The 23231-nt window shown below is 41.8% G+C and overlaps 1 long non-coding RNA gene across 1 annotated transcript in view; it reads left to right on the forward strand.

Annotated features, from left to right (window-relative positions):
* Positions 1-23231, forward strand: part of LOC148316137 (uncharacterized) — a 53746-nt gene that overhangs the window by 11673 nt on the left and 18842 nt on the right. The gene's annotated exons all lie outside the window — the stretch shown is intronic.

A 23231-nucleotide genomic window follows, 5' to 3' on the forward strand; every position in this document is an offset into this window, starting at 1 on the left:
TTTCACAATAAAAAAAAACCCACCTGAAATACAGACCAATATATGTATATATGCCTGTCTGTCTGTGTCAATGCCAGTGTTAAGACAAATGTCAATATTGGCATCCACCTAAAAAAAAATAAATAAATAAATAAAGAAAACAATGGTCAGTCCATAACTCATTTACTCCCATTGACGGCTAAAGACGTAAAATGTATGAAGGCTTGCTGCTCATCACAAACGTTCCTCAGTTCGCTGGAGGGGTATGACTTCATGGATTGGCAGCGTCGTCTCTGCTCACTCGCGCGTGATACAACGCTGGATTTCTACATGGCGGACATTAATGATTGTCCATGATAGTGAAAATTAGATGTTGTAATCAGAGCTGCTATGAAGAGTAATTGACATATTTCTTTAAATCTTTTGTTTGTACATATGTTTACTTGTTGTAAATGTAAAATGTCAAGATTCTTTTTTTCTCAATAGCAAGTCATATTTCATTATGACAGAGTGGACAACATCCAACACCTCATATGTGATTGCCGAAATGAATCACTTCACCTTACTTCTTTGATAAAAGGTGTCTTTTTACACCTTTCATAAACAAATGCAACTCCGTTTATGAAATCCCATGCAAATCATGCAACAAAACCTACATTGGGGAGACAGGAAGGAGTTTAGACATAAGAAAGAAAGGGGATGTTTACAAGAAGAGCGGGTCAGAGGTGCTGATACTTGATAAACAGAACCAGGTGGCTTTTTCTCTCACACAAAACAAGACACTCAAACACTTTCTCCAATCACTAGACAACTCAAGATTATACAAAATGCAATTTCTAAATGATTATTTTATTTACCAAGGGGGAAACCTCTTTGGTCATATTTGCCCCCTCAATATAATAGCGAGTTTTGCCACCTTTGATGTCACACTTTTTGCACTCTTACGTATTTCTTGGCTTGCCTTATTTCAGGTGTTCGGTACTTTCAATGGGATCTGTCTGAGGCGGGATTCGAACCCACGCCTCCTGGGGTGACTGCGACCTGGCGGAGACACCTAAAAAAAAACAACCACAAAAATAAGGTGAAGTCGGGACTTCGCAGCGACTATGGAGTTAAAAGTGTTAGAAAAGTTACCTGTTGTGGCTCCCCGGTGAATTGAGATCAGGCCGGGAACAAATCATTTGATGAAGTGCCAGAGGCTTTCGCCGCCGTCGTGCTTACATTTGTTAGAGTTTTTTTAATTTATTTTTTTAGAAAATATTATTACTTTTATTATTATTATTATTATTATTATTAGGGCCTGAGCAGCGACCGCTGCGAAGTCCCTATTGTTTTTGTAAGCTTCAGCTTCTTCGTCGTGTGTTTGTGCGTCAAAAACTGCACAAAACAACAAGCATGCTAAACGTGTTCACCTTCAGCAGAGTGGACTTTGTTGGATTGTCATCAAAGAAGACCACGCATGGCGCCGTCTTTGTTTGTTGGCTCAATCATGTCCCCCCCGGGGCCGCAGGGCACTGATCCACCATTTGTTACAACCATTCCCCCAACACTTGACAGACTGACAATCAGTAGGACTTTGCGAAAGGCTTTTGCTGGAACATTTGGCAAGCTGTGGTCACAAATGGCAAACGAGGTTCAGATTGATGTTAAATCAAAACAGTTTGTCGTCGTCTTGATGAACAGTGAAATTACACCCAAAATAAATGAATCCCGCCTCAGACAGTCACTCCAACTGCAGAAGTTCGGGGCTGGGTGACGTCACCACTCGAAATAAAAAAGTGTAATATCTCTGGAACCGAAGCAGCACAAAAAGTTGTACAAAAAATAAAAATACAAATGACCAGAATAATACTAAACTAATAAACTAGTCGATCAAAAATACAAATATATAATATATATAATGAAAAAAATATATGACAAAACTATAAATATATTTTATAAAATCATAAGAAATATATAATATATAAATAACCATGTTGACTTAATGAAGTATAGTTATGGCAACCATAATTTGTTCCTTTCTAGAACAGTCATCAACGACGACATTGAGCAAGCAATTAGAGTACTTTTTTTTTTTTTAATTCATCGTGATCATCTGGCCTCTGGCCCCTTAGCGTCTTGCAGAGGACCCTGAGGTCCACTTATTTTTCTATTTTTGTAATCAACTTCAGAAGTCCAGCTCACATACAATTCTCATGGAACATCAGCTGATAAAGACGGGCCCGAGCAGTGAATATTTCTGATGGCAAATTTTTATGTGTGTGGTGGCACAAATATAGATTTTATTTTTTTTTTTTTAAACCCAGCCCTTTTGTTCACGATCATAAACAGCATATAGCTTGAAAGTTGAATAAACAATAAATTTCATATAAGATTACAAAATGTTTTGTATGTTTTTTTTCTTTTTCAAATGTAAAATATAAAATCAAGTTCACATCAGGCCGAGCAAATTTATCAATATTTTATACGTTAGTTGTGCAGCTTTTTTGAAATGGCTCGCCATGGCCCTCGAGAAATGTTAAAAAAAGCAGCTCTGGTTGAGTGTTTCACCTCGCTTTTTGTACATTTTATGGAGTACAGTGAACCCTCGGTCATCGGAACGGGCTCATTTGGGAAGCTTTTTGAAAATGTCAGACGCTACTGCGGAATGAGAGGCCGCCTATTTTCTTATTAGGCCGTGATACACTGACACAATTGGCCATGCAAATCAGGGATAAAAGAATGCAGTAATAAGAGGCGCGTTTCGTTCGACCAGAGAAGCATTTTCCACAAACTGAGCAGGAAAACAGGCAAGCGCTCGGCTTTGCTTTCTGGCCACATGTACAATTCCAGCTGTCTTCGGGCAGTCGGCAAAAGTCGGACTTTCAAAAATTCATAACTCACTTCCTGTTCATATTAGACGTTAAAATATAAAAATTTTCGCCATGCCCGATGAGACTGCCAAGTTTGGTGAATTTTTGTGCATGTTTCGGGGGTCAAAAATGCAATCGAACAATCGGAAAAATAATAATAATAATAATTTCTACAAAAACAATAGGGACTTCGCAGCGGTCGCTGCTCAGGCCCTAATAATAATAATAATAATAATAATAATAAAAGTAATAATATTTTCTACAAAAACAATAGGGACCTCGCAGCCGTCGCAGCTTGGGCCCTAATAACAATTTCTAGAAAAACAATAGGGACCTCGCAGCGGTCACTGCTCGCCATGGCCCTCGAGAAATGTTAAAAAAAAGCAAAAATTCTGTCTGTAGCATCTGAAGACCTGGCACAAACACTGGGGCTAAAATTTTTTGTTTCCGAAATACTATATGACGGGGGCGGGCATGCGACGCTAATAATAAATAATAAAATAATAAAATAAATATCTGTAAAAGTCCAACATTGAGACAAAATTAGCCAACAGTCTCAAACATGGGTTTTAAACAAGACAATGTTTTTAAATATGATCGGCAAATCAGTGCTGTTGTACGGCATTTGCCAGCCGACCACCACTAGTATGTGACGTGTTCGATGCCTCAGTGTCTGTGTGCGTCCTGAGCCGGCACTCTGCTGGTGACGAGAGGCGGCTTGGCTACCTCAATAACACACGCACACATGCAGTGTGTGCCTTTGGCCTTGGAATATAAGAGTTTGAGCATCCTGACATCTGGTAATGCTCTCTTGAATTTTCGCTTAGCCATCGTGTTAGTCGGACCTTAGGGACGTCCGTCTTGTATTTGCGGCTTTTTGCTCGAATCAAAGCTTTTAAGTGACATCCTGACTTGTATCGCGCCTCAGTGAAGGGAACGTTTTATTGGCTTTCTTTCATTCTGAATAACAAGGCCCTTCGCACTGCATTTGTGATAAACGTGTGAGAGGATCTTCTCAAAGGCGGGGGAACACCACATGCTGTGTTGCTAGCTGCTGACGGCACACTTCAACATGGGCAGCAATTTGTTTCATTCAAATGCTGCTGAACGTTAAATTGGGTATTGCGTCTAAACCTATATTGAAATAAATAAGGCCAAATTGGGTGCACTTATGATCGTATCTAAATTAAATTAAAAAAAAAAAAAAACACACAATGCATCCATTCTTCAGTGTGCTTGGTTGACTGTGTAATGAGTGTATGAATGAAGCACAGAGGCTGGGATGATCCTCTCCTCCCCCAAGATCTTCTTCCCAGCTGTTCCAGGCAGCCGCATTGGACGCGTCATTTCGGATGAGTGGTGTTGGCGTATTCACCAAGGGTGTTAATTTAAATATATCACATAGATATTGCATTTTAAAAATTGTTTTCATATATTCTCATATGCAGAAAAAGCTATTTTTTCTGGCCTATTAGAGAAGTTTGTGTATTACCACTTCGAAAATCCGAGATGAATCTGCACAAAATGACCCAGCGGCTTTCATCGTGTTTAAGAATGAACCCGCAATTTGCACATCCGCACACGCCCACGTGCACTGAATTAATAAAGCCGCTGACTTATCACAGTTCAGTGACAGTCAATATGTTGTATCTTGCTTAATAACTAACACTTTGTCTAAAAAAAAGTTTTTTGTTGGGGTTTTTATTAACTCATTCGCTGTCGTTACCTTCAAAAATGCTTAAAAAAAAATATAGGTCTTGGTCTTATACATACAGTGAACCCTCGCTACTTCGCGGTTCACCTTTCGCGGGTTCAGTGGCTCTAAAAAAAAAAAAAATGTGAGAGTACCAGCAGGTAAAAGTCGGAGTAATTAAATAAATACAAAAAGAATGGCTGTTTGCTACGCTCCCTACAACGGCTTAGACCGTTACATCGACAACTAACATCGACACAAGGCTTTGTCAAATGACACGTCATGACGACATATACAGAGACACAAGGCACAACAGCATATTTTTGGTACAAATTGAACCCGATATGTTAGCTACCTCGTTCCACTTAAAGGGTTAGCGAACTTGTTATGGTGGTTGAGGCGTGGTGGCTACCCAGCTCGTTGAGAAATGTTAAAAAAAGCAGCCTCCCCCCTGGTGGATGAGAGGGTAGCCTCGCATTTTGTTTACAGGCCTTTGTAACTCTGTAAAGATTCATTGTAGTGTTGTTTTAGTTGAAGTGATATTCAACATTATAAATAAATTTTAAGAACTCCACCACCTCTGCATGTCCACCGCGCGAAACGGGAAAAAAAGTAGGAACATGATTAGCAAACTGTGACTCCTGGAAAGAAATCTGACAGCATGTTACCATTAATCTGCTAACAGCTAATTAAAAAAAAAAAAAAACAATCTCAGAATTCACTTTGGATGATTTCTTAGAGAAACAAACGTGTATTCAGTCTCATTTTTGGCCCTACTTTTATTTCATACGTTCAATTACTTATGTCAATAGTTTTGATTAATGAAAAATATTTGTTTAAAAACAATTTCCTCTTGTGGAATTATTAAAAGTAAAAAAAAATAAAAATGTTTGAAATGTTACCCGACCTGCAACATTGCCTGTAGAGTTAATCATTTTCAGCTCGCGCTGTACACATTTGCAACAGCATACACAGTGGAACCTCAAGTTCAGCACATGCTCCTAAAAATCCAAACCACCCTCGACACATATTACATGCATGAAAGAATCTGGCAAAAGGTGACGTTTCAGGGTCGCAAGAGCATAAAAACCGAAACTTCATTAACAGCTAAACTAAACGTTTCCAATGTAAATTTAAAGCCCCATTTCCAGAATGATCAATTTGCATGAGAGCGCGGTGAAAAACAATGAAGAGCAAACATGAGGCCAAAGCATATTCCGTGGATGAAATATTTGGTGAAGTGCTAATTAGCATATTATCAAGCAGCTATGAGATCACCTGACACACACACAGAAAAAAATAAAGAGATCAACTGTCTTAATAGTGACATTTTCCCCACTAGTTATGCCACTTTTGACCTGCGAGAAATGTGCAATTACACTATATTGTTGCATGGTGGAAAAAAAAATCATGTTCCCCAGGGTCGCACGTGCCCCCCTCGGATGTTGCAAAAAAAAGAAAAGTGGACATAGTCTGATGTCAGAGCTTATTTTCTCACATTGTAACAAGTTAAATGTGAACCTTCAATTTAATGTTAGTTTAATGTCAACTTGTACTCTGATTTCAGGGTGAAATACTGAGGTAAGATGAGAGCCCGATCAGCATAAAGTGAAGTGGCTGTTCTGAATTTACCCCAAACTGACTATTTCAAGATCAAAGGCTCAAAAAAAAAAGTTATATATATATATATGTATATATATATATATATATATATACCTCACCTGCTGAAACCCACATTCGGGTATTTTACAAACCAAAAACTTAACACTGTACCGTTGCGGTTCAATGACGATGGAATTTGGTTATATGAACGAATGACCAGACTTTTTTGTTGTTGGTATTTAACAAAAAATTAAGCATCCACCAATACTGCTAAACGCCAATAATGTAGTCGGTACTCTAATTTGCTTGCAAATTAGTCAAGGTCAACAATCGTGAATGTTTAACGCATGGAGTCATCTTTCACAACCAAAAGCTGGATGTTAAGTTAATTTAAAACACTATAGTGTTCATAACACTCTGAAGAAGGCGAAAGACTTTCGTATTGTGACATGCTCAAGGCCTAAACACTCATCCGAGGCAGGATCTTCAACCGCTCCCTGGCTCAAGCAGGATCAAATTTTTCGCCATGCCCGATGAGACTGCCAAGTTTGGAGACTCTGAGCCACCGTCAGGGCCTTGTCATAGCACCGAATGGCCTCCTCAAAGTCTCCCAGGGCGTTGTAACAGTCTGCTAGGTTCCCGTAAGCCTTCCCTTGATCCAGGATGCCCTCCCTGGAACTCAAATGTTGCAACATGGCAAGCTGCTGCTCCAAAAACCCAATGGCCTCCTCAAAGTGGCCACAATCATGAAAAAGCAGACCAGCATCCTGAATTGGAGCTTCACTGTGTTTGAGCTTAACTGCTTCTTCGCTCGCTTTGACTCGTCCCAACCGTCACACCCCCGCACTTCATGCTCTCATTAAATAGTTGAGCTAAGAACCTGCAACATTTTGATTGGCGGGGCACAGTGGGTCCACACAGGGTTGGAGGCGATTTAATGCGATCCATAAACAAGGCACTGGAGAGGGGAGCCCTCTAATCTCGTTGCACAGACGTTGCGTTCAGGTCGCATTCTCCCCAGGAGGCGTGGGTTCGAATCCCACCTCAGACAGTGCCCATTGAAATTACCAAGCAAGAACAAAGCAAACACATTCAAGAGAGCATTACCAGTTGCCAGGATGGCGGAGAGTAAAGAAAAGAAACACATTTTTCAAAATTCTTTGATTAGTCACAAGCGTCAAGGTAAAAAGTTTATTTCCTTTTCACATTATACTTTCTTCACATTTGTCTGATTGAAATTGATTTTCTTTCAGTTCTGATCTTTTTGTGATGAGCGCGGAGGCGCGAAAGAAGGCAAGGCCGACGGCAGGGCCTTCAATTGCAAAGCAAATAAATTGCTTCTAAAGATTTAGCTCGCCCAAAAGCGGAAGTGGCGCAAGTGAGGCGCAGTAATATTCATTTGCCTAATTGTTTGAGCGTCATTCGGACACGTGGTGCGGGCCAGGAGCCAGACGCCGGATGATCCAGTGACTACTTAGTCTGCCTTGAATAAATTCCCGTCATAATGGCATCATTGGGTACAAAATTTGATTTCACTTTTCTGTTCAGACGAGGCCCATGCCCAGTTACAATAACATCATCATGCACCCAAACCCTTTGGCGAGGAACAATTGGAGGGCAAGTCTGGTGCCAGCAGCCGCGGTAATTCCAGCTCCAATAGCGTATCTTAAAGTTGCTGCAGTTAATTGACGGCGTGCATCTACAACAGCGGGTCATTGTCCAATCAATTCAATCACAAAACTGGGGCCTCCTGAAAACAATTTTGGAGGTACAAGTTTTCGGCCGGACATCAGCCAAGGCTTCTTAATGAGAGCGATAAGCGACCGTCCGACGGCTGAGTTTAAAATCATCAGTGAATTTATGGAGTGAGTTGCATTCAGATCTGCCTGTAATTCATGTCTTTATTGTAGCAAATGTCAAGGGAACAAAAAGTAGTTTTATTCATTAGACTTGTATGTTTTTTGTTATTAGCGACACAGCTAGTGACACGTGAGGCAAACCTTCTATATATATATATATATATATTATTTTTAGATTTTTTTGGGGGGGGTCGCTGCTCAGGCCCTAATAATAATAATAATAATAATAATAAAAGTAATAATATTTTCGAGGCGCCCACCACTAGAGCACAAGGAAGAAAGGCTTGATTTTCGTGATATGTAGAACTCCTCTATGCCAATTTTTTGAGAACATTTACATATTGTAAAGAAAATTATGAGTTTTCAAGAAAGCCTATTTTTGAAAAGAAAAAATTGTTGGGCCATCATATGCCATATTGCAAATATCCCCAATATCATTCAAAAATCTCTGGGTAAATTTCATCAAATTAATGACTTCCCAGGCGAAGCCTCGGCAGGCGGACAATTTACATTGGAAAGAGCAGGCTGCAAAACTTCTGTGCTTTTTTTTTTTTCCTTGGGTGAGGGCACGGGGTCGAGAGAAGAATTATAATTATTGCTACTTGATATATTTTTGAAGTAAGCACATCACAGAGATGCTATAAATCTGGTAATTATTTGAAACTTTGGAAAAAACACTAAATGCAAATTTGAAATCTCCACCCTTCATCTTTGGATACATTCAAGTTGAAATCATCTGTTGATGTGTTTAAATGTAGTCAGTTGATGACAAGCTTCAATTTCTGTTGAAACATCAGTGCTACATGCAGATCTCAATGGCCTCTCTGATCCAGCGCTGTTGTTTGTTCTCTTCGGTGCGGATGACCCTGCCCTTCTCCCGGTCCATGATGTGGTTTTACCCTTTTGCAGTGGTCAGTGATTGCTGATTTGTAATGTTCATGTTGTGCATACGTTAGTTGTGCAGCTTTTTTTAAATGTATGAGGGCGACCTTGTTGAGTTGCACGGAGAAAAACATCCAAGAAAATAACTTGTATTAGCTTTTACCAGATGATCCATTATTTTCAAGTCAAGTTTCGCTGGCATTGCAATGGTGACCCTGGATCAACATTGACCAATTTCCTCCAATGTTTGTATAATACATTCGCAAAGTCCTGATATTTAGGTCGCAGTCTCCCCAGGAGGCGTGATAAGCGTTGTGTGTTTTATTTATTTTTATGAGGGCTGCACCACAGGAGGTAAACAAAAAAAAAAAAACAACTACCCTAAACGTTTAACTCCGCCAACAATGAGACCCGTCCGTCTTTATCAGCTGATGGCTGTTGAAACGCTTGTATGTCGCTCCTGCAGGACATTTTGTGATTCTTTTCTCAACAATATCTCCAGTGAACATAATCGACACATAAATTGCATTTGTAAAAATCAGCCAAAACACAGTACAGTACCTAAAGTGTGTATGTGTGTGTTCGTGTATGCGTAGGATATGATGTTACGTTTCCTCCCGGGAGGATCAGTGCTTTCTCATTTCCGGTTCCGGCGCCGCGCGAGTGGCTGCCTGTTTACAGCAGCGTGGCTCGCACTTGCTCTCGGGTTGAATGGATCAGGGCAAAACCACGACGATGATTATGGCCCGTGCCCGGGGAAGGTTCTCCTCTACGGCTTAACTGCCACGCCATTTTTAATGTTTTAATTAAGACAATAAAAATCATGGCAGCCATGTTTGTAAGGTAATGAAAGTACCAAGCAATAACAAAGGAAACACGGTCAAGAGAGCATTCTTTTGATTTTCTTTTTAACGCAAACGTCCTCAATTCATAGTTAGACCCATAACAAAGGACAAGCTTTTTTTCAGCAATCTACGATAATCTTCGGGAATGACGTCATCGCAGAACAACGACTTGCCGATCCCCATTGTATTGCATTGTTAATTGTCCGGGCAGCTGCTGAACTGTCATTGCGTTATTTGGTGAAATGCCTTGGCGCCGTGTGGCATATTATTTATTCATTCATAACTGACAGCTTCGGACAACCACGGAGGGAAAAATGTTCTCGCATTGTCGACTTTCCTTCGAAGGGCGTGTAATGGAAACGTTTGGTTTAGCTGTTATAAAAGTTTGGTTTTTTCACATGCACACAAAGTATTAGGTTGCTTTCACACCAGTAGTTTGTATGAGGGTCACATGACCAAAAACAGACAATGTCTTACTACGAAGTTCACTGGCATTCCATTGACATTTTTTTCATTTTATTTAGCATTTTGTTTACAGGCGACTAGCTCCTTTGCACATGGCATTATTTATATTGTGTCGGCTGGCCTTCTCCGGCGGGCAGTCTCTCCGTCTCTCCTGCTGGTATTCCCCTGTAATCTTGTCAGTGTGCATGTATGTGTGATAAAAATTATACTTTGCTTTATTTAAAATACACATTTTCAAATGAAGGCCACTTTCAAACAAAGCCCACGGAGTCAGCCTCTTTGGACAAGTTTTAGTTTTTAAAGGTGCGACGGATGGACACCACCACGTCGGTGGAACTCGAGGCAAAGGCATGTATTAAAATAAAGGTGGAAATTTACATTGGAAACGTTTGGTTTATATATATATATATATATATATATGTATATATATATATGTATAGGGCCCCGCGGTGCAAGTGTTGGATATCTGTTGTACGTTAGGGACGCTCCCCTGTCGCCTCTGGGCAGTCATTAATTTGATTGTCCAATATTTCCCTTATGAGATATATTGTGATTCAAGTACTTTCTGTGGAAGTTTATCGCTGTGTGACAGTGAAGCCGAATGGGAAAGGCCGACAAAGTTTAGAATTCAATTCATTGGTACCACTTTGTTATTGCTTCTATATATATATCCGAGGTTGGTTGCTGTTGCGTTAGCATTGCTACAGTAGCAAATAAATATTTAGGGTTGTTTTTATGCAAAACAATTATAGTGTTTAACAAATGTATGCGCTCGCAGCTTACCTCAGCGTCTTGATTCTGCAGGTCGTACAAATAAACTGAAAAAATGAGGTTGCCTTACAAAAATGTATTCATTCAAATTTCTCAACACAATGGTAGACAAAATATTAACATAAGCAAACACAGTCAAGAGAGCATTACCAAATGTGGGCATAAGGGCAATATGACACACCAATCGCGTCACAACCATCTGCCCAACTTAGATACAAATTAATGACTTTCCAGGCTTCAGGATGCCTTTCTACTAGCCCAGACTGACCGGGGTAGACCCTACACATAGTGCAGAGGGCCCCGCTTGGAACCGCCCGTGCCCGGGGAAGGTGCTCCTCTATCGGGTGCTTTCTTGCACTTAAATTAATTAAAATCACTCAATCATAGGCTGCACGGAGACTTTTGTCTTGCGCCTTAGACCGCCATAGGCTTGCACGGCTTATTTCAGGCGCTGGGTGCCAGGATGGCGGAGCGGTCTAAGGCGTTGCGTTCAGGTCGCAGTCTCCCCACGAGGCGTGGGTTCTAATCCCACCTCAGACAGAGCCCATTGAAAGTACCAAGCAAAACTCTTAAAGAGGAGAGCTATCAACGTCAATTGACATCAACTACATTTTATTTTGTGTGGAAATGGGCAGAGAAAAGTGCGAAGTTATAAAAGAATCCCACCTCAGACAGAGCCCATTGAAAGTACCAAGCAAGAACAAAGCAAACACATTCAAGAGAGCATTTCCAGATGCCAGGATGGCAGAGTGTTTACACACACACGCACACCAGATATCAATACGAAGTACGATAGAAAATATGAAAGGAATATGAGTTACTGGCACTTATTTTCAACTTTTGTTGTTTATATTTCGCTTATTTAAATGGTCCCTTTGTTGAGTTGCACGGAGAAAAACATCCAAGAAAATAACTTGTATTAGCTTTTGCCGTCGTCCACCACGGGTGCAGGGACCGGGAGTGACGGCTGCGGGCCGTGGCGCGGTTGTGATTGTTTTTATTCCGGTATGAAACAACTCATGCAGTCTCCCCAGGAGGCGTGGGTTCGTAAATTATTTCACACTTCTGGCCTTTGTGTTTTCCTTTAAATAATGTTTGTGCAACCACATTTAAGCACTCCTTCACAACTTCCCCATCACTTGAACGTTTTTTTTATGTTTCCCCAAAATCCTATGTATTTTTTTTATATTTTTAACAGTTCATATTGATATTAAAAACATTTTCGATGAATCGTTACATCCCTAATTAAGAAATTGTTAAAAATAAAAGACGTGATGCAGAATTAATCGGAGCGATGTTGATCGATTTTTGGAAGCAAACACATTCAAGAGAGCATTACCAGGTGCCAGGATGGCGGAGCGGTCTAAGGCGTTGCGTTCAGGTCACAGTCTCCCCCCGTATATATATATATATATATATATATATATTTGTGGTAAATAATTGAATATACGCAACTCGAATGCGTACTGCAAGAAGGTCGGAGGCCTGGGCAGTCATTAATTTGATTGTCCAGTATTTCCCTTATGAGATAATGCCTCACATAGCAAATGTGTACAGCGCGAGCTGAACCCACGCCTCCTGGGAAGACTGCGACCTGAACGAGAACAAAGCAAACACACTCAAGAGAGAATTACCAGTTGCCAGGATGGCGGAGCGGTCTAAGGCGGCTGCAGCGGCCGTTTGGCACCGTGTTGCAACGGTCTAAGGCGTTGCGTTCAGGTCGCAGTCTCCCCAGGAGGCGTGGGTTCAAATCCCACCTCAGACAGTGCCATGTGAAATGAAAGGTGGCATTCTTTATTTATTTATTCATTTATTCATTCATAACTGACAGCCTCGCGCTCCGCTCGTGCCCGGGCAGAAGAGGTGCTCCAATTTGGCTTAACTGTGACACACGGATATTCAGGCCCTGAAGACGGCTGCCAACTTATGGAAGTAGAAGAAAAAAATATAGAGTTAATGATAGTGTCGCGGGGATTGGGAGAAAGGTTTGGAGCCAAAATAAAAATAATCGGGAAATGGCTTACAGCGGGAGTCCGTTTTCGTACCTCTGGAAGTTTACACTTGTATGTGAACATTTCTTTAGGTATTGTTCGTGTCGCGATAAGGCGTCTTGCACTTCTCTTCATTATTTCTATTTCCAGCTCATAAAATGTGGTTTAAATGTTACAATGGTGCAGTTACACATAACCACTGACCGATTGGCAATCATGACCCGCCATCGGAGGGCCCCTGCCGGCCCCGGCCTCGCGCCGGGGTGTTCGGGTGGACGGTTCCTTCGGCCTGCGGGTCGACCTCTGAGCGTTGGCCGGCACCGCAGCACACACAACCACTGACCGATTGGCAATCATGACCCGCCATCGGAGGGCCCCTTTCCTGTCAGCACCTTTACTCCAAAATGCTTTCATGTTTGACCCATGGGTTTGAGCAATGGACTCGACGACCAGCCGCCGCTCCACGTTCCTGCCTGAAACGCGTGAAGCACATAACAAGAAAGGCGAGAATAGCCTTTCTACACTACAAACGAAACAAACTATTTCCCCGTGCAACTCAACAAGGTCGCCCTCATATATGCTCGGCGTGCCAGCAGGTAAAAGTCGAAGTATTTAAATAAATACAAAAAGAAGTAATTGGATGCCAGGCGACAATTAGCATGTCACTTTTCTGCTGAGTGAGCAAAAACGTCGACCAGAGTGCGGCTATTTAACAAAAGTGGGGAAAAATCCATTGGAAAACACCCCCATGTCAAGGGATAGAAAGATGATGTTTGAGGGACGGACGGCTGCAATCACCGGGAACGGTGGTATTGATTCAAATAGAAGTGTTATGACTCCGCTGTTTGGAGTGGGGTCACTTTAATCCTCACACACCTTAATTGACTGCAGTTTTTTTCGTGAAAAGTTGTGGGAGTGGCATTGCACTGTTCGGCAATAAAACAACGCTGATTATGAGGTTCTAAATATGAACGACAACTCGTGAAACTTTACACACAAAAAGAACGCAAGTCTGCTTTACAGTAGCGTGTTAATCGTTCATGTAGCTAAAAGATTGGAGCGAACTGACAATTTGAAGTTTTTTTTTTTAATTCTACTGTCATATTGCAATCTTGTGCTGAGAACAAATGTGCCGAAACGTGGCTACGGGAATTCATTAACACATGCAACACGAGCTGGCAAGTCACAGAGATGTGCTTAATTTTCAAGACCACATTTTGCTCACAAACACATTGACAGAAATAGGGCAGGAGACCAATAAAATATATGCAATTTGCTAACGTGCTCCGCCTGAACGTGAACCTCCGCCTCCAGAGGACAGTCAAAACAGCGCAACAATGTAGAGACGGCCGCCGCGTCTTTATCTTGCATATTTACAATCGTAAAGGCCAGTGGCTTCCACTTGCAAAAGTTGCACCCTCCATAGGGAAGGTCCAGCAACAGAAAAGACACGATCCCCCCCTGAGGCTGCGCTTAGTCCTCAGTACCACCATCAGCATTTGGTCCACAGAATGTTTTAATTTGTGAAAAAAACAATGACACAAAGCTGTAAATTTGTGTTGAGGCATATAGCGGCAGCACATTCTTCCTCATCGCATTTTTATTAATACAAGTAAAAAAATAAGTTAACCTAAAATCAAGCTAAAATCAAATAATCTAACATTTGTGTATTTCTCACAAAAATCTGCACTATATGACTGCAGAGGTCGACTTTAGAGCGTCCACTTTACAAAAAGAACAAGTAACAAAAGTATTTGCTCCCAGCAGTCAATGTTTCAGACTTTATTTCTGGTCTCTGCCTCATTTGCCTCCTTTTAGTTGGTGCAGCTCTCCGCTGGGTGCCTCTTGGGAACAGAGGAAATTACATCCTACCTGATAATTAGCAAAGTTCAGAGCAAACTAAAATCTGCCCTGCTCTCCGAAAGCTCCCAACACTGGCAGCTTTCTCTTAGCAACTAATTAATTCCGCCTCTGAGGTTTGCAGACAGCAATGGTCCTGGATGCTGCAACAGCAGAATTAAAAAACAAAGGAAAGAAGGATGAAATGAAGAGTCCTCCCGGCCCCACCACCGCCACACGGCACTTCCCATGACCCGGGTGGGGCCGGGAGGACCGCTTGGGATGTTAGCAGGTGTGCTCTTTGAGTTAAAGTTGGCTGTAGCTCTGCTAGTAAGTAATTGTTCGATAAAGACGGGTCTCAAGACACCATCATGCGACACTCTGAAGAAGGCGAAAGACTCGCCGTTTGAAATGATTGATGATTTCTGAGGTCCGAATAAAATAAGAATAAGGGAGAACAGCTATTGAAAATATATTCAATCTGTGCAAATATGCTCAACACGCACACATGCCACACACCTGTTTTCCAGTCGGTCGTTATGGTGTAACTTAACTTTTCTGCGTAATACTCCCCCCCCCCCAAAAAAAAAACAAATGTACAAGTCAGCACCCCACCCATGCTTCTGAAAGATGCATACAGGATGAACGTCATTGCTCTGACCTCTGCCAAGGTCATGCCAGGAGCTACCTCGAACCGTCGACGGGTGAGGGGGCAGCCAGAGGGTGCAAAAGGGAGCATGTTCGCAAACACAGTCAAGAGAGCATTACCAGTTGCCAGGATGGCGGCTTTTCCTGCCATATCCTGGCAACTGGTGGACTGACAAAACTGTGTTTTTCCTTGAGTAACAAGGTACTGAACTTGAGGAGAAACAGTCAAAGTTGGGAACACCAGAACACCACAAGTGGGCTCTGTTATATATATATATATATTTTTTTTTTTTTAAACAAGTACATTGCGCCCCATTAATTATTATGCATCACCTTTTTTTTGGGGGGGGGGGGCAGTGGGCCGGGAAACTGTCCTGGGGAGAATGTGCACATTCAGGTCACTTGCAGGTTCATGCATGCCAACTCAGCACTTGTTCCTTTCAGAACATCAGAGCAACTTTCCTGCACCAAGCCACAATGTCAGCGACTTTCTTTTTTTAGTTTGAATGGAAAGTTAAAGGGACGCAAATGTCACATATATTTCTTTAAATCACCATTTTTGGATCATGATAAAGTATTACTTTTATATAAATGGAACGCCTCAACTCAATTCAACGTAGCAACTTGGCACCAAGATGCCACTAGGTGGTGCCAAAATCATCTATGCCAACTTCTTTGATGTGATGACGTCACACTAACGCGAGTTTTAGGAACAAACAGGCACGCCTTCATCAACATCCCGATCAGTGTCAGATGACCCTGTCAAATGTTTCCTGCAAGTCCACCAGGTGTCAGTATTCAGCAACACAGTGTCAACACAGTGTCAATACATTGTGTCACTGTGTCGAAACGATACAGGATGCCTCATCTACCCATCACTAGGCGCTAATCCATAATCATTAGGCCCGTTGTGTTTCACGTTCTATTTTCACATTGGACTCATGATGGATGGCTGCCGTCTTCAGTTGCTCGCAATCCGAACTAGTTTTGAAATCAGAAGCCAGTAATAAATGGCAATAGCTCATATCTCAATGTTGTTAAATGTGAAGAAAATGTGCTAGAAGCAGCAAGTTGAAGCACATGATTTTCCCTTTGCGGGCCACATGTCAGTGTTGCTACTTTGCACAGATTTTGAAAGTTCAAAATCTCACACCCAAACATAGTTCAACACATTTTCACAAATACTTATAATTTAACATCAAACACACATCCACTCACACTCAATCGCTCTGGCGCTACAGGTTCGACGATATTCTTGAATGCCTCGCCACTGTCTTCAGGACTTGAGGCCCATCCGAGCCATCAGCTGTTCGTAGACAGTCCAGGCCATGGCGGCCATCAGAGTGCGGCGGCGCTAGCTGAAAACGTTCTCAAATGCTTCCAAATGGAAAGAAAAAAAATGGTAGAACAGAATGGCAAAGACTCACCATTGATGAGCTCTAATGTGAAGTATGACTCTAGTTAATTTTTTACATCAATTATGTGTAAGTATAGCTGAGTAAACGTCCCACGCGATATAAGTTGATTGTTTCGTCTAATAGATGGAAACCAGCTTCGATGGCACCTATATATATATATATATATATATGTCACATCAGCACAACAGGCCAAAGCTTCAAGTACTGCACAACACTTTAAAACACAACAAGACCATCATTCAATGCTTCTGAACATGCAAGATTAAAAAAAAAAAAAAAGAGATCCGCGCTCACAGTCATACCTAGGGGCCAATTAGAGTGTTCCATCCATCCATTATCTGTACCGCGTCTCCTCACAAGGGCCACTGGGGGTGCTGGAGCCTATCCAAGCTGTCTTCGGGCAGGAGGCAGGGGGACACCCTGAACTGGTTGCCAGCCAATCGCAGGGCACACAAAGATGAACAACCACTCGCGTTCACACCCACACTTTCCATGACGGTAGACTTTTAGTCGGACCGACTGGGGATACGCTGGGTGTCCCCATCAAAGGTGCGAGAGGAAAACCTGGTATGTGTGTGTGTGTGTGTGTGTGTGTGTGTGTGTGTATGTTTTGGATGCACTTCCTGCCAGGACGAGTTACAATGTGTAAATTTGAAAGAAGAAGAGTGAAAACCGGAAGTACTGTGTTTCAAGACCAAATTAGTTTTTGCTGATGACTGTCCTCTTTAATCCTGCTTTATACGCCGACAGAACACGACTCATTGGCTCCAAACCTTCACATGTAAATAAAACGTCCCGACCTGAAGACATCTTAATGTTATTATTTTGTTATACACACAGTGCCGCCAAGTGGAATCAAAAATTTTTTTTTCAACATTGTTGTAGAAGGTACATGACCTCGTAGAGACCTTCTACAACAATGTTGAAGGTAATTTATTAAGCATCTCAATGCCTCTTTTATGAAGAAATGTTCATTATTTTCCAAAGTTGTTCGTATGAAAGCTTGCATCGTGAAAAACTCACGAGTTGGGTCAATCGTATGTCAAAGCACCACTGTTCCTTGGTTTTAAACCATCAACTACCACTCAAGGGTACAGTTGATTTTTAAAATGGAAATGTTGTTACATTCTTGCGGGAGCATGAACAATATTTATCTGGGATGTTCGCAGTTGAAACCCAAATTCGGGTATTAAAAAGTTGCGCAACTTTTTTTTTTTTGCTCATCTGAGCATTCTTTGTGTGCTAGAGAATCTGTAGGTCTGCTTTCTTTAAATTGTAAGGATTATTTTATTTTATAGATAGGGTTTTGTACATTTATTGGTGCAGTTAGCAATAAAACATTCTAAAAATGTTGGGTATCGGATATATTACGCAATTACCCGGAGATCTAAGATGAAATGTTGATCCATCTTCGAATGTCTTCACTATTTTTTAGATTACGTGGACATCGATTTTCATGTAACACCTTGCGCCACCCAGTGGCGACACTCAAGTGCTTTCAACACCATCCAGCCCGCCTTATTTTGTCTCATATACTAATTACATTTTTTGTCTCGCTTATTATTAGTATTGTGTGTAATTACTTTACGTGACGCAAAATGTTTTGATTTACCATTTTCTGAATTTACTTCACACGAGGTCTTTAATTCCCTACATTACACAGAGCAGCCTTGGTTGCTGGTAGTTGTTGTAATAATGACTTCTATTAATGAGTTGGCCTTCTAACCACTACTCTTATGACTCTTAAGCTGTGAGCTTCAACTTTTTGCTGGGATTCGTTACGCATAGAATCTGCACAGACAAGAGGGGCAGTCCGGTGTTGTCATTTTGCTAAAAGTTTGGTTTTTTAGTGCTTCGCAATGGATTTTAATTTCGAAAAGCCATAGATGGGCTAACAAAACTGCAACGGCTCAACTTTGACTATCGCGGCGAGTTTTGAACCGCGATAACCGAGGGTTCACTGTACTCCATAAAATTTACAAAAAGCGATGTACACACACACACACGCACACGCGCGCGCGTGCACGCACACACAACTGCATAGTTTGTCGTCCACTTGGAAAAAAAAATTACACTTGACCTCAAACTGTGCTAACATTTGTGCTTATTTTCAAAACAAATTGGCCAGTTTTTTAGTAACTAATTAAGGAGGAAATGATGCCGTCAAATAGCTGCACTCTTCACAATGAAAGACATACTGCGCTAACAAATCCCACCTCAGACAGGTCGCATGATGGTGTCTTAAAGCTCCCGGTCAGTTCGAGGTATTCTTGTGTCTGAAAGGAATGTGGAGGTGAAATGGTTGATACTTGCCCCACAGAAATCGAGCAGGTGGGGGTCGGGGGGGTGGTCTTAGTCGTCTAGCAAAACCAGGCAGTGTGTGGAAATTATTATTATTATTATTATTAGGGCCCGAGCAGTGACCGCTGCGAGGTCCCTATTGTTTTTCTAGAAATTGTTATTAGGGCCCGAGCTGCGACGGCAGCATCCCTTTATACTGGATATCCTGTTCAGGGTCACAGGGATTTTGGTTATTGTGATGATTAGGGTTGTTGATATTTATGAAGCATAGGCGGGTCACCACAATGGACTTTGTGTAGAAATTATTATTGGGGCCCGAGCAGCCGCGCGAAACGTCGCCCCAAATCGTGCCCGGGGGAACGTGCTCTTCTTCGTCCACTCTCCTCTTCGTTTTTTTTTGCCGGTTAATCCCAGGGACTTGAAACAAACTTTTTATTGATCTATTTTTTATTAATAAAAAAAAATAGGACAATAATAAATGAACATATATATATATATATATATATAAAGAATATATTGAATTTTTAAAAATATATATAAGTAAAATGTGTTCAACTTAAACAGAGACTCAACCGCCAGTTACAGACCTTTTTAATTAAGTTCTAGGAGGAAGGGATGACATTGCTCTTGGAGTCATAATTCAACTTCTTCTGCTTGTTTGTCCCAAGACATGAGGAAAAGTTTTTTGTCCCATTCAGGGGATTTAGGGACAGAGGGACCTGCTGTGAATAGCAGAAATTATAATAACATTTCTAAAACACTTATTTCAGTCAAATTCAGGATGCCTTTTTACACTCTATAAATGTGGAAAAAAATGTTGCCCACTCTGCATGTCTTGGAGGGGATTGGCCCCTAAGTTTAACCGATCAGAAAATTTTCAGAAACGGTAAAAGGCTAGCCAGGCTTGATGGATGCTGAGCTGAGTAAAGCCCCTTGTAAACCAAAAATACAGTTTTTAGTCTGATACGCAGCGGCGGCTTCTCGAGGCATCGGCGGAATAACACATTATGGCATTTTTCATGATTCATCGGTTGACTGTTAAGGACAAAAATGTGTTCAATAGAACAATTTAATTTCATTCAAGTTTCTACAAAGTTTACATATTATTTAGACTGAACATACACTCTATATAAATTGTAAAAAAGGGAAGTATAGTTAATGTGGCAATTAGCAGGTGTGTGTTCTTGCTTGTTAGTTTCAATGGGCACTGTCTGAGGTGGGATTAGTACCCCGGGAGGACGAGAGAGGCCTGTCCTCAGTGGATTGATGCGGCAGCTTATTCCATTTGTGTGCAGCAAAACACCTAAATGCAGCTTGCAAAAAGTGGAAAGTAGAAGAGCTGGTGTGTAAAAGAAAGGCTTTGCTACTATTGACTGACTGATATAAAACTCACTTAAATTTAAAATCAAATTGCGTAAATTAAACATTTTCTATTTTTCAGCAAATGAGCTAAAAAAGATTTATTTTTATAGAATGAAATTTCAAAAAATCATACATAGGGTTGTTAGTATGCTGACGTAGTATTTGAGCATGTGTGCCTTAACCATTTGTGAAATAAAAATGATTTCACATAATTGTTATTGTTGCATACAGGGAAGATGGAAACAGTTTAAAAAATGATTCTTTTCGGTAGGATTCTCACATCTTTTGCCATACTTCTACGTGATATATTTTACCGTCTTGCTGATTCACCGCGAAGCCCGACAATGAGATCCCTAGCCGACTTACATCCCGCAAGAGTTTCATAAAAATGTGACATTCCAAAGTAGGTCATGAGAATGCTCCCACAACTTTTCATGAAAAAGGACGAAGAAGGCAAAAGACTCGCCGTACTCGGTAAGGTCCAGACGTCCCCCAAGGCCAAAAAACAACCAGTATTGAATGGGCATTTGGAAGGTCGGGTGGTGGTGACAAAGTTTTTTTTGAATATTTTTTTAGACCCGCGAAGCACTGAAGCCGCGAAAGGTGAACCGCGAAGTAGCGAGCTGCCTGGGGTTACGCCCCCTACCAAAGGCTCCCATTTCTTGCCCGCCTCGCTCAAATGTGACACTTTCGGTCCTATGCCAGCACCCCGAATAAAATCTTCTAATGCTATGGATGCACAGGCAGCATGCAGCAGCAGGCTCTCGATGGACGAGTGGCATTATTTACTCTTTTGTGGAACTTGACTATAGCCTGAAAACATTTTTGTATACATTTGTACACTATTTACTGACAGGTAAGTCACGCCCTCATGGAACATCAGCTGATAAAGACGGGTCACAAGACAGCATCAATCCTGGCAAAGCGGTCTAAGGCGTTGCGTTCAGGTCGCAGTCTCCCCAGGAGGCGTGGGTTCGAAAGTCCTACAGGATGCGGATGGAAGAACAACTGCAGCGGAACAATGCCAGGGATGTCTGGAGGGGCAATCGACCGAACAATTAAAGAAAAAAAAAAAAAAGTCTTCAAGCTTATCGCCAGACCCAGTAGATGTTTACATCACAACGTACAGTTATCCGTGAACAAATTGACTTGCGTTCATTTCGCAACCAATTTACAGGAATGAGATATTATTTCACAAGCATACGTGTGTCGAAGAGGAGCACCTTCCCCGGGAACGGGCGGTTCCAAGCGGCCCCTTTGACATTCCCGGCCAAAACGTGACATACCTTGCCAGTGTCTTTTCAATTCTCTGGTTGCTTCGCGCTGTACACATTTGCTATGAGAGGCATTATCTCATAAGGGAAATATTGGACAATCAAATTAATGTTATAAAAGTTTGGTTTTTTAGTGCTGTAAATGCATTAGTGATTGCGTTAGAAATAGGGTTCATCTGTCAATCTCTAGTAATGCTAAATTAGAACATGAATTCGATCAAATGGCCGTTTGAATCCCACCTCAGGGCGGCGTGGGTTGCTGCAGCTGACGTGGAGGCGGCGTGGGTTGCTGCAGCTGACGTGGACAGTCGTCACACGGGAGACCACAAGAAGCAAATCCTGAACTCTGTTTGAAACTGATGTGAAGCGGGTATGACACCAATGTAAACACCCTGTATACTTTTGGTCCTCCTGAGCCTTGGGATAGTAATATGGTCCATACGCACAGGTAGCAAGCCACCCAAAACAAAACATAAGCTCATGAATGAAATAAAACTAATTAATTTCGCCTGTCATGGACGTCCTTGACGTGGACATTTCTGCATTTCGAATCAAGATTTTGTGGATACTGAGTTCCAGTGAAGCCCTTCGGGCGCAAATACCTGATGATGTCCAAAATCTCTCATAGCAAATGTGTACAGCGCGAGCTGAAAATAGTGTAGCAATGTGCGACCTGAACGCAACGCCTTAGACCGCTCCGCCAGGATCACGGTAAAATAGCCAATTCACGGCTGGTCCAGAATCACCGGTCACAGCAAAATAACTGCCTACTTGTAATTTATACTTGTTGGACTACAAAGGTCCGCAGCTCATTGAAATGCAGCTGTGGTGCGTAAAATTTGTTATCAAAGGTTCTGGAATGTCAGGAGTTGGCAACTTGATAGCGACTGGAGTCAGCGCTGGTTTTTTCGCTGTGTTTGGCTGGCTCGTATATGTATGGTTCATTGAACATAACTCAAACTCTTCAAATATGCCCTCACATACATTTAATATTTCACTTTCTGAATAAATTTCTGACTTGCTAAAACCACTTTCTAGATTGAGCTCTATCAAGCGTTTGGGGTTTGTTGCTAAGCAGGATCTCACTTCGGAAAAAACGTATCGGGCTGCCTGGGATCAGGATCAAGATTCCCTTGGTGTCCGGTGCAGAACGTCGGTGACGTCATCATCATCAACCCGCGCCCCGGAGCTTCCATTCGGTTAAACTTAGGGGCCGCTTGGCACCGCCCCGGCGATAATAACTCTGGCGCTAAACTCTCTAGTGGTATTCTGGTGTTTCGGCTTAACTGCCACGCACGCTGGCCGGAGCTCTGGTACGGTCCGAACCGCGCGAAAGCGTGGGTGGGTGGGGGTGGGAGTGCGTGTGTGTGTGCATGTGTGTGTGTGTGTACGTGTGGCTGTCCGACTGAAAATTAGTCAGAAAAGACTCAAGACAATGATCTTACTCTCT

Source organism: Idiotropiscis lumnitzeri, chromosome 22, assembly GCF_059441095.1.
Source record: "Idiotropiscis lumnitzeri isolate Australia: NSW breed Sydney's pygmy pipehorse chromosome 22, RoL_Ilum_1.0, whole genome shotgun sequence".
In the NCBI taxonomy this organism is placed as follows: Eukaryota; Metazoa; Chordata; class Actinopteri; order Syngnathiformes; family Syngnathidae; genus Idiotropiscis; species Idiotropiscis lumnitzeri.